Here is a 12751-nt window from a genome sequence, read left to right as displayed (position 1 = left end):
ACAATCAGCGGACCATAGATGTGGTTTACTCCTCAAATCTCAATCTATTCCACAGATCTCTACATCTAAACTTCTGTCAGTACCACACTATCTTGATGACCATTGCTTAGTACAAAGTTTTGAAATCAGGAAATCCTAGTCCAACCAAATTTTTTTGTTTATCTAGAATTGTTTGGATATCCTGATTCCCAGCAATACCATGTAAATCTATGAACTAGCTTAAAAACTTTGATAAAGAAATCAGCTGGGATTATGAGTAGCATTGTGTTGACTCTTCAGATCATTTTGGGGAGATATGCCATTTCAACAGTAATATGATCCATGAAATTGGGATGTTGTCCAATTTATTTATACTTTTATTAATTTCTTTTGATAATGTTGGTACTTTTCATAGAATTTGTTTTGTACTTTTTTTGATAAATTTATTCCTAAGTATCTTATGACTTTTGATGCTGTTGTAAATGTACTTATTTTCTTTTTTTTTTCCCCAAGATTTTTGTTTTTTGTTTTTTGGGGTTTTTTGTGAGGAAGATCAGCCCTGAGCTAACGTTCATGCCAATCCTCCTCTTTTTGCTGAGGAAGACCGGCGCTGAGCTAACATCTATTGCCAATCCTTTTTTTTTTTTTTAATTCTTTTTTTTTTCAATTGTGAAATTTTTGTTGTACATTATTGTTTATCAGTCACCATATAAGCACATCCCTCCACCCCTTGTGCCCACCCCCCACCCCCCTAGCCCCTGGTAACCACCAAACAGGTCTATCTGTGCGTGTGTTGGTTTATCTTCCACATATGAGTGAAATCATGCCCTGTTTGTCTTTCTCTTTCCGGCTTATTTCACTTAACATAACACCCTGTAGGTCCATCCATGTTGTTGCAAATGGGACGATTTTGTCTTTCTTTATGGCTGAGTAGTATTCCATGGTATATATATATCACATCATCTTTATCCATCCATCAGTCGAGGGACACTTGGGTTGCCTCCATGTCTTGGCTATAGTGAATAATGCTGTGATGAACAGGGGTGCATAAGCCTCTTTGGATTGTTGATTTCAGGATCATTGGGTAGACACCCAGTAGTGGGATAGCTGGATCATAAGGTATTTATATTTTTAATTTTTTGAGGAATGTCCATACTGTTTTCCATAGAGGCTGCACCAGTTTGCATTCCCACCAGCAGCGGGTTAGGGTTCCCATTTCTCCACAGCCTCTCCAGCGTTTGTTGCTTTTTGTCTTGGTGATTATAGCCATTCTAACGGGTGTAAGGTGATATCTTAGTGTGGTTTTGATTTGCATTTCCCTGATGACTAGTGATGTTGAGCATCTTTTCATGTGCCTATTGGCCATCTGTATATCTGTAAATGAACAGAAGTGTCTGTTCATTTCCTCTGCCCATTTTTTGATTGGGTTGTTTGTTTTTTTGTTATTCAGTTGTGTGAGCTCTTTATATATTATGGAGATTAATCCCTTGTCAGATATATGGTTTGCAAATATTTTTTCCCAGCTGGTGGCTTCTCTATCCATTTTGATCCTGGTTTCATTTGCCTTGTAGAAGCTCTTTAGTCTGATGAAGTCCCATCTGTTTATTTTTTCTTTTGTTTTCCTTGTCTGAGTAGACATGGAATTCAAGAGGATCCCTTTATGGCTGATGATGAGTAGTGTACTACCTATATTTTCCTCCAGGAGTTTTATAGTTTCAGGTCTCACCTTCAGGTTTTTGATCCATTTTGAGTTAATTTTTGTGTATGGTGAAAGAAGGTAGTCTACTTTCATTCTTTTGCAAGTGGCTGTCCAGTTTTCCCAGCACCATTTATTGAAGAGACTTTCCTTTCTCCATTGTATGCCCTTACCTCCTTTGTCAAAGATTAGCTGCCCATAGATATGAGGTTTTATTTCTCGACTTTCAATTCTGTTCCATTGATCTGTGTGTCTGTTTTTGTACCATTACCATGCTGTTTTAATTTCTATCACTTTGTAGTATGTTTTGAAGTCAGGGATTGTGATGCCTCCAGCCTTGTTCTTCTTTTTCAGGATTGCTTTAGCTATATGGGGTCTTTTGTTGCCCCATATGAATGTTAGTATTCTTTGTTCTATTTCTGTGAAGAATGTCCTTGGGATTCTGATTGGGATTGCATTGAATCTGTAGATTGCTTTAGGTAATATGGACATTTTAACTATGTTTATTCTTCCAATCCAAGTGCATGGAATATTTTTCCACTTCTTTATGTCATCATTGATTTTGCTCAATAATGTCTTATAGTTTTCATTGTATAGGTCTTTCACTTCCTTGGTTAAATTTACTCCTAGATAGTTTATTCTTTTGGTTGACATTGTAAATGGGATTGTCTTCTTGAGTTCTCTTTCTGTTAGTTTGTTGTTGGCATATAGACATGCAACTGATTTCTGTTAGTTGATTTTGTACCCTGCCACTTGGCTGTAGTTGTTGATTATTTCTAATAGTTTTTCAATGGATTCTTTAGGGTTTTCTATATATAAGATCATGTCATCTGCAAGCAGCGAGAGTTTCACTTCTTCGTTGCCTATTTGGTTTCCTTTTATTCCTTTTACTTGCCTAATTGCTCTGGTCAGAACCTCCAGTACTGTGTTGAATAAGAGTGGCGAGAGCGGGCACTCTTCTCTTGTCCCTGTTTTCAGAGGGATGGCTTTCAGTTTTTCCCCATTGAGTATGATGTTGGCTGTGGGTTTGTCATATATGGCCTTTATTATGTTAAGATACCTTCCTTCTGTACCCATTTTGTTGAGAGTTTTTATCATAAATGGATGTTAGATCTTGTCAAAAGCCTTCTCTGCATCTATTGAGATGATCATATGGTTTTTATTCCTCGTTTTGTTAATGTGGTGTATCACATTGATTGATTTGTGGATATTGAACCATCCCTGTGTCCCTGGTATAAATCCCACTTGATCATGGCATATGATCTTTTTAATGTATTGCTGTATTTGGTTTGCCAATATTTTGTTGAGGATTTTTGCAGCTATGTTCATCAGGGATATTGGTCTATAGTTTTCCTTCTTAGTATTGTCTTTGCCTGGCTTTGGTATCAGGGTGATTTTGGCCTCGTAGAATGTGTTGGGAAGTGTTCCATCTTCCTCTATTTTTTGGAATAGTTTAAGAAGGATAGGTGTTAAGTCTCCTTTGAATGTTTGGTGAAATTCTCCAGAGAAGCCATCTGGTCCTGGACTTTTATTTTTTGGAAGGTTTTTGATTACTGTTTCAATCTCTTTACTTGTGATTGGTCTATTCAGGTTCTCTATTTCTTCTTGATTCAGTTTTGGAAGGTTGTATGAGTCTAGGAATTTATCCATTTCTTCTAGATTGCCCAATCTGTTGGCATATAGTTTTTCATAGTATTTTCTTATAATTTTTTGTATTTCTGTGGTATCTGTTGTAATTTCTTCTTTTTTCATTTCTAATTTTATTTATTTGAGCCTTCTCTCTTTTTTTCTTGGTGAGTCTGGCTAAGGGTTTGTCAATTTTGTTTATCCTCTCAAAGAACCAGCTCTTTGTTTCATTTATCCTTTCTACTGTTTTTTCTCATTTCAATTTCATTTATTTCTGCTCTGATTTTTATTATTTCCCTCCTTCTTCTGACTTTAGGCTTTGTTTGTTCTTCTTTTTCTAATTCTGTTAGGCGTAGTTTGAGGGTGCTTATTTGGGCTTTTTCTTGTGTGTTAAGGTGGGCCTATATTGCTATGAGTTTCCCTCTCAGGACCGCTTTTGCTGCATCCCATATGAGTTGGTACAGTGTATTTTCATTTTCATTTGTCTCCAGATATGCTTTGATTTCTCCTTTAATTTCATCAATGATCCATTGGTGGTTTAGTAGCATGTTGTTGAGTCTCCACAGCTTTGTCACTTTCCCAGTTTTTTCTTTGTAGTTGATTTCTAACTTCATGGCATTATCGTCTGAAAAGATGCTTGTTATGATTTCAATCTTCTTAAATTTATATAAGCATGCCTTGTTTCCCAACATATGGTCTATTCTTGAGAATGTTCCATGCACCCTTGAGAAGAATGTGTAATCTGCTGTGTTTGGATGGAGTGCTCTGTATATGTCTGTTAAGTCCATCTCATCTAGTTTTTCATTTAAGTCCATTATTTCCTTATTTGTTTTCTGTCTGGATGATCTGTCCATTGATGAGAGTGGGGTGTTAAGATCCCCTACTATTATTGTGTTGTTGTTAATATCTCCGTTTAGGTTTGTTAATAGTTGTTTTATGTATCTTGGTGCTCCTATATTGGGTGCATATATATTTAAAAGTGATATGTCTTCTTGGTGGAGTGTCCCTTTTATCATTATATATTGCCCCTCTTTGTCTCTCATTACCTGCTTAATCTTGAAGTCAACTTTGTCTGATATGAGTATGGCAACACCTGCTTTCTTTTGTTTGCCATTAGCTTGGAGTATTGTCTTCCATCCTTTTACTCTGAACCTGTGTTTGTCTTTAGAGCTGAGATGTGTTTCCTGGAGGCAGCATATTGTTGGGTCTTGCTTTTTAATCCATCCCATCACTCTGTGTCTTTTGATTGGAGAGTTCAGTCCATTTACATTTAGGGTAATTATTGATATATGAGGGCTTGTTGTTGTTATTTTATTGTTCTTTTTCCGGTTCTTTTCATTTTGTTTCTCATCCCATGTGTTTCAATCCTCCTCCTTTTTTTCCCCTTTTTCTCCCCAAAGCCCCAGTAGATAGTTGTATGTCATAGTTGCACATCCTTCTAGTTGCTGTATGTGGGACGCTGCCTCAGCATGGCTGGACAAGCGGTGCATCAGTGTGCGTCAGTGCGCACCCAGGATCCAAACTCGGGCCACTAGTAGTGGAGCGCGTGCACTTAACCTCTAAGCCACAGGGCTAGCCCCAGTACTTATTTTCTTAATTTCTTTATCTGATTGTTCATTGCAAGTATATAGAAATACAATTCATTTTTATATTTTACTCTGTATCCTGCAATATTGCAGAATTCAATTATCAGTTCTACAAGTTTTTTTGGTGGAATTCTCAGTGTTTTCTTTATGCAAGTGTAGAAGCGGAAACATTTCCCCTCTTCCCTTCTAGTTTCTTTTTCTGATCTAATAATTAAAAGAGACATGAGACAGACTAACAGAAGAAAAACAAATTTAATTACCTATGTATGGGAGCACCATAAAAATATGAGACTCGAAGTAACAAAAGCAGGAAGATTTTATGCCTTTTACACAAAGAAACAATCAATTTTGGAAGAATTGGGCTTTGGGGTTTGGGCTAGAGATAGCAAAAGGTGAAGAAATAACAAAGTTTGTTTATCCAGCCTCCTCAGCCCCACATTCTCTGTTTCTGGTGATAAGGTTGCCTTCTGCCCTCCTGGTTCAAGGAGGGTACTGTTCACATGGGGAAATAAATCCTCTCTTGCTTTCAGGGGGACAAAGAAGGACCAGAGTATCTTCCTTGCAAAGGCTGTTTCTCAAGCACCTTTAATTCAAAATAATCAATATGCCAAGGTGCCATATTTTGAGGTGACATATTCTGAATCCCTCACAAGATACTTAATTTGGAAGTAGAGAGAGTTTTACATCTTCCCAACCAATTTGAGTGCCTTTTATTTCCTTTTTTTCCCTAATGGTTCTGGCTAAAATCTCCAGTACATTCTAGAATAGAAATGGCAAGAGCAGACATCATTCTTTTCTTCCTTATCTTCAGGGGAAAGCATCCAATCTTTCACCATTAAATATAATATTAGTGGTGGGTTTTTCACAAACGCTCATTGTCAAGTAAGGAAATTCTCTTCTATTCCTGGTATGCTGAGTGTTTTAATCATACAAGGGTACTGATTTTGTCAATTATTTTCCTTGAGTCTGTTGAAATTATCTTGCCATTTTTTATTTTTACTCTATTGATATCCTTTATCATGTTAATAGATTTTGAGATGTTAACCCAACCTTTCATCCCTGGAATAAACCCACTTGGTCATGGTATATAATTCTTTTTATATGTTGCTGGATTAGGCTTGCTAGTATTTGTTGAGGATTTTTGCATTCATATTCACAAATGAAATAGGGGTGTAGCTTTTTCAGCGATACACTTGGTTTTTGTATCAGAGTAGTACTGACTTCACAAAATGTGAAATGTTGTCTCCATTCTATTAATTAGAAGAGTATGTGAAGAATCTGTAATAAGCCTTCTGTGAGTGTTTTGGAGAATTCTGAGTTGAAGCCAACTGGGCCTAGGCTTACTTAGAGTGCTTTTTGTTTATGGATTTTACTACTTCATTTATTGTAGTGCTATTCAGATTTTCCATAAATTCTTCAGTTAGTCTCAATACTTTGTGTCTTTTGAGGAATTTATCCAAGTCATCTGAGATACATCATTTGTTGCCATAAAATTGTTCACTGAATTCCTTTATAATCCTTTTTATTTCTGTAATATCAGTAGTAATATATCCTTTTTTCTTGATTTTTTAATGTGAATCTTTCTTCTTTTTCTCTAGATTAATCTAGGTGAAGATTTATCGACTTTGTTAATCTTTCCATAGAACCCACTTTTGGTTTTGTTGAGTGTTTTCTGTGGTTTTTCTCTTCCTCATTTAATTAGTTGCTGCTCTACTTTTATTATCTCCTTTTCTCCTTGCTATGGGTTTGGTCCCTCACTTTTTCAAGTCTGTTTAGGTGAAATGTTAGGTTATTAATTTGATATCTCTCTTCTTTGCTTGTATAGGCATAGACGGTTATAAATCTTTTTCTATGTTGTGTTTAAGATGCAGCCCATAAACTTTCACCCTTTCAGCATGATGTAATGCTCCTCAATATCTGTAGTGATGCTGTTTGTTTTCAAGTCTATTTGGCTGGATATTTGTATTAACTCTCCAGCTGTCTTGTGGGTGCTGTTTACAATGTATCTTTCCCATGCATTTGCCTTCAATCTATTTTTATCTTTGAATCAAAAGTATGCTTTCTGTACACAGCAAATATTTAGATCATGATTTTATTTATTTTTTTAATCTGAGCTGAAAATCTCTTCCTCCTTTTTAAATAATGTAATCTATTCACATTTAGTAGTATTGACATACTTACAATTACACCTGCCATTTCACATTTTGTTTTCTACCATTTTCATGTTCTTTTTAGTTTCTCTGTTCCTCCTTTATAACTTTCTATTGCTTTAAGTGAATATTTTCTAATGCAGCATTTTAATTTTTAAATAAAATTTTCACTATATTTTTGAAGTTTTTTGTGGGGTGCTCTACTGTTTAACATATACTTCTTAATTTACAAGAATGAGTTTCAGATTTATACGGCCTTGAGACCAGTGATGAATGAAAACATTAATCATATATAGCCCTATTCCCTTTTGTGGTATTGTTATGCAGATAATGTCTATTAATGATATAACCCAATAATATATTGTTACATTTATTTCTTTACCATCTGTAGTAATTTCCTTAGCTCAATACGGCTTGGTCTCACCATGTCTTTTCTGCATTTAATGGAAAACGTGTTACACATACAGTACATATTTATGGATTATAGTCCCAACAGCACTTTAAATACAAAGTATTTTATACAATTCCTTTGATATCTGTTAAGAGAAGAAAGGAGAAAGTAGGTACTGATTCTGTCCTTCATGCTTACATAATTACTTATACTCGTCTTACTTTCTTTACATTGACATGAATTACCACCTGGGGTCACCTGCTTTCAGCTTGAAGAACCCCTTCAGTCATTCCTGCATGACAGTTGCCTATCAATATATGTTCTCAGTTTTCTTTTTCTGGAAAAGTCTTTATTTCACTTTCCTTTTTTACAAGGTAGTTTTGGTGAATATAGGATTGTTGGTTGACAGGTTTTTTTTCTTTATGTACTTTGAACATGTTACCCCTCTGCCTTCTGACCTTCCTTTTTTCTGCTGAGATGTCAGTGGTTAATTATACTGGGGTTTCCTTGTAAGAATTTGGTCATTTTTTCAACTGCTATTTTTTCCCAGTGTGTAGTTCCTACTGTCCTGTATCTTTCCATATCTTGTAATTTTGTTGCAAATCAGACATTTTAGGTAATATATTGTAGTAACCCCAGGTACTAGTCCCCTTCCTTCTGGTGGTTTTCACTGTAATTGGCTTATTTGTTCAACTGATTGGCTGGATTTAAGTCTGCGTCCTCCACACAGAGTGAAACCTCTGACATAGCTCTTGGAATTGGACATAGCTTTGGGAGAGCCTACTCTCCTGGGACAGTGATATGGGGAGGGTTCTCTTTCTCTTTCATGAGCCACAGCCATTGGTTAGACTCCATTAATTGCTGGCTAGTTGCTCTATTGGTTTCACCAATATCCTGGGGGGCATAAATTGCCCTACCAATCAATTCAATAAAATTCTGGCTCCTTTATAGAAATATTTTCTGAAGTCACTAGGTGATATTTGCTCTGAGCATCATAAGCATCCACTCAGCAGTCTAATTCTCTATTTTTTTTTTTTTTCAGAAAAACAGCTTACACTCTAGGCTGTATCTTCAATAAATACATGAATCTACTTCTAAATGCCTTTCATCTCCTTTAGCACTTTCTTAAGAGTGTCCTTTGACTTGAACTTCTCAGGATCTTGGGCCAACCAAGTTAATTCTTTGGAAAGTGATTAAGAGCTTTGTGTTCTATGGCTCATTTCACCCCCATGTTCAGGCAAAATCTCTATGCCAGGACCCTGGAGCTGTTTTGAGGACAACGGGAAGCCTCTCTCTGAGTGACAATCCCATTTTAGGAGCTGAGGGCTCAGTGCACTAAAGAGACAGCAGCCAGAGGTCCTCTCAATTGTGTCTCCTGGCCCCTCACAAGTGACTTATGTTACATTCACCTCATGAGATGGAACAAGGGTGATCAGCTCCCAAGTACTGTCAGCACACCACTCCAAGGCATCACCTCAGTTCCATGTGTAGGGACTGAAACAATGGAGTCCCCACTTTTCAAGCACACTCTCCCAGCACTTATTTACCCTCAGCAACAGGTAGCTTGGCACAAGGTTTGAGATGTTGATGTCCTGTTCTTCTCAGGAAGATAGCCCTGTTAGTGGGAGCTGAGTTGACAGGGTGCCATGTGTTCTAGACTGCAGGAGTCTGGAGTGGGGTCTTCACCAGTGTGAGCTAGGAGGAGCTATGGAGGCAGTACTTTTCATGCCAATATCACACTTTCATGTTTCTTACAAAACTTCATAGATTTTCTTGAATAAGTGTTCATTTCCTATTTGCCTTTAGGATCATTTCCAGTGGCTTAAATGTTTATTAAAATAATTTTCACCAGTTTTATTAGGGAGTAGGTTGGCAGAGCTTCGCTCACTGTTTTGCCATCATAGTACATTTAGTATGAAGCCCATTCCACTCAATACTCACCAGTAGGAAATAGGATGGAAGAAGCTCTAACATCAATTTTCATTTTATGTATGAATAAAGCAAAAAGTTTATTTTTTACAGTTTGCAAAAAGGTATTGAACACTTCCTAAAAATTGTTTAGAGAATTACACAAAGAAAATGGCTTCCCATTTAAAATGAATCTCATATTCAATTTATAAAATATTAAAAATAAAATATGATGTTAGTCAGGGTTCACCAGGGAAACAGAACCAACACGATGTGAGTGTAAGTGCGTGTGTTTATACATATATATTTTCTTTTCTGTTCCTGTTTTAAGGAAGTGACTTGTGTGAATATAAAGACTTCATTAAGTCAAAAATCTGTAGTCTAGACGAGCAAGTCGTATACCCAGAGGAACAATTGTAGTTTGAGTACAAATGCAGTTTACCGGGAGAATTTCCACCTGTTCAGGGAAGGTCAGTCTGTGTTCTATTCAGAACTAGAATTAATTGGATTTGGCGCATATACATTGACGGGGTGAGGGGGGTCTGATTTACTCAAACTCCACCCATTGAAATGATAATCTCTTGAAAAAGAACCCTGCACAGAAACATCCAGTAGAATGTTTGAACTAACATCTGGGCACTATGGTTGAGCCAAGTTGACACAGAGATATTGGCTTGTAGTTTTCTTTTCTTCTAGTGTCTTTGTCTGGCTTTCATATTAGGGAGTTGCTGGCCTCATAAAATGAGTTTAGAAGTATTTCTTCTACTTCCAGTTTTTGGAAGAGGTTAACATGGATTGGTATTAACTCCTTAAATCTGTTGTTATTTGGTATTGGTCTGTTCAGGCTTCCTAATGTTTAATTCTTTCTTGGTAGGTTGCATGTTTCTAGGAATTTATGCATTTCTTCTAAGTTATGCAATTTGTTTTCATATAAATGTTCATGTTACTGAACCAAGTGGGTTCACCTCCTGGAGAGTTAAATGAGACTCTACACCAGTGGAAGTTGTCTCATATAGTTAAGCATATTTGCAGCAAATAGGAGACCATGAGGAATCATTTCCAAAGTCATGGCGTCCCTGAACAAAGGGAAGCAGGGACTTTTTATTTTGGATGGGGAATGAATATTCAAAAGGGAGAGGCAGGTATTCACTTACACAGGCTCAGTTGGAAAACATGCTTCCACATACACTGCAGGTTATGGTGACAAGGCCTAAGCTCCTCCTGGAGAGATCTTAGCATTAAAAATAAGACAAAGGTCAGGGGCATAGCTCTTGTGCTGAGGCTTGGTCTGGTTCAGGGTGGTTGGTGGTTGCCTCTCCTTGACAGAACAAAAGGGGGAAAATTTTGGAAAAACAGTTAAATGCTTCCAAACTCACGTTTCAGTTCCTCAGGGCACCTAGTCGGTGACAATAATACTCACTTTTGATCCTCTTTATTTTTTAGGTGTTCATTGTGATATGTCTTCCTTCATTTCTGATTGTATATACTTAAGTATTCTCTCTTCATTGTTAGTCTAGCTAAGGGTTTGTTGATTTTGTTTATTTTTTCAAAAAATTGAAACTATTTTTTTCTATTTTCTATTCATTTCTGTTCTAATATTTACTATTCCCTAACTTCAGCTAACTTTGTGCTTACTTTGTTGTTCCTTTTCTAGTTCCTTAAGGTGAAATTTTAGGTTGTTAATTTGATATTTTTTTTCTTAATATAGATGCTTTTCACTACAAACTTCCCTTTTACTTCTCTTTATGCTGCATCCTACAAGTTTTCTTATCTTTTCATATTTGTTTCTCTTGAGATATTTTTTAAGTTTCCTTTTGCTTGCTTCAACAGCAAATATACTAAATTCCCTTTTGATTGTTTCTTTGACTCAGTGGTTTTTCCAAGGGTGTGTTATTTAATTTCCATGCATTTGTGAATTTTCACAATAAGATTTGAGATACATAGGCCTTTAGAGTGAGGTGTTATGATTTCTTGAATAGGTGTCAGACTATGTTTAATGTTTGCTGCAGCTGGAGGTGTCAGGGGCTTCATAGTCTGTAACTTCCTTGTGCTTATCTCCCTGGTGTGTTTGGGTTTCCCTAGACACTTATTATTTTTTTTATTTTTATTTTTTTGGTGAGCAAGATCGGCCCTGAGCTAACTTCCGATGCCAATCTTCCTCTTTTTGCCAAGGAAGATTGGCCCTGGGCTAACATCCGTGCCCATCTTCCTCTGCTTTATATGGGACGCCACCACAGCATGGTTTGATAAGCGGTGCATCAGTGTGTGCCCAGGATCCGAACCTGCGAACCCCGGGGCTGCCGATGTGGAGTGCGCACACTTAACTGCTACGCCACTGGGCTGGCCCCTAGAAACTCATCCTCTAGTAGAATCTGTGTCTTGCAGGTGTCTGTGTTAATCCACTGTTTTAATCCTGGGGCCCTGCTGATATGGTGTCAGGTTCTTGAAGGAGAAAATGTCCTCTTCTGTTATGATGAAACCTGCAATGTTTGGTGGTAAAAAGTCCCTGGACTATTTACTTCAGAACAGGTTCTTAGCACCCATATTTCCTCCACTTTTGTCAGAGAGGAACCTGAAGTGTCCGTAGGTGTCTATCTGCACTTTGCCCAATCAGATAAGACTTTGGCACTTTAGTTTCCTTTGAGGGATGGTCTACATTACAGACAACAAAATGCTTTGTGTGCACATCAAAATGTTTTCCCCCGTTTCCTGCATGAAGTAGGAGGCAATTTTTTCTGATCTTCATTATGAGAACCACGTTGGGCTGCTGAAGGAAACATTCATGAATTTTGTGGCGCCCTGAGACTGGCTTCCCCTAGAGTTTTTAACTCTCAAGATAATCCATACCATGTCTCCAGCCATCCATATACCACAGTTGATGTTCCTAGAAAGTGGCTGCCTCCAGTCATGTCTCCTCCTGGTACATGGTAATTCTCTATATTCTCCTTTCATTTTGGGGGCATTGTTTGCCATGTAACCTCAAATCTCTCATGGATCTCAGAAGATGTGCTCTTTTTCAGAGTGTTTAGTATTATTCTTTTTGTGAAGATGAGAGTGATCACTCAGAGCTCTTTACATATCAGAACAGAAACTATCCATTCACATCTGTTGCTCTGTATTTTCTCTTGTGAGACTTTACCATTTTCACTTATTGATTATACTGCTAGAGTCATGTGGGTGGTTTCAAAATCTTACTTTTGTGACCAATACATCCAAAAACATTATCATACAGGGATCTCTGCATTTGTATTTCTTCTCCTCGTCTTATAAAAATTCCCTACATTGAATACCTGTGCACCACAAAAAGGATTTTTGCTCAGTTACCTTCTGTTGTTATCATTGCCCTTTTGGGGGCAGGATTGACACCTCATTTAAAATGGGATTGGATGGGGGGCCAGCCTGTTGCTTAGCAGTT

This window comes from Diceros bicornis, chromosome 30 (assembly GCF_020826845.1).
Source record: "Diceros bicornis minor isolate mBicDic1 chromosome 30, mDicBic1.mat.cur, whole genome shotgun sequence".
NCBI lineage: Eukaryota > Metazoa > Chordata > Mammalia > Perissodactyla > Rhinocerotidae > Diceros > Diceros bicornis.
The sequence above is the reverse complement of the archived record's forward strand: the minus strand, read 5'-3'. Positions refer to the sequence as shown.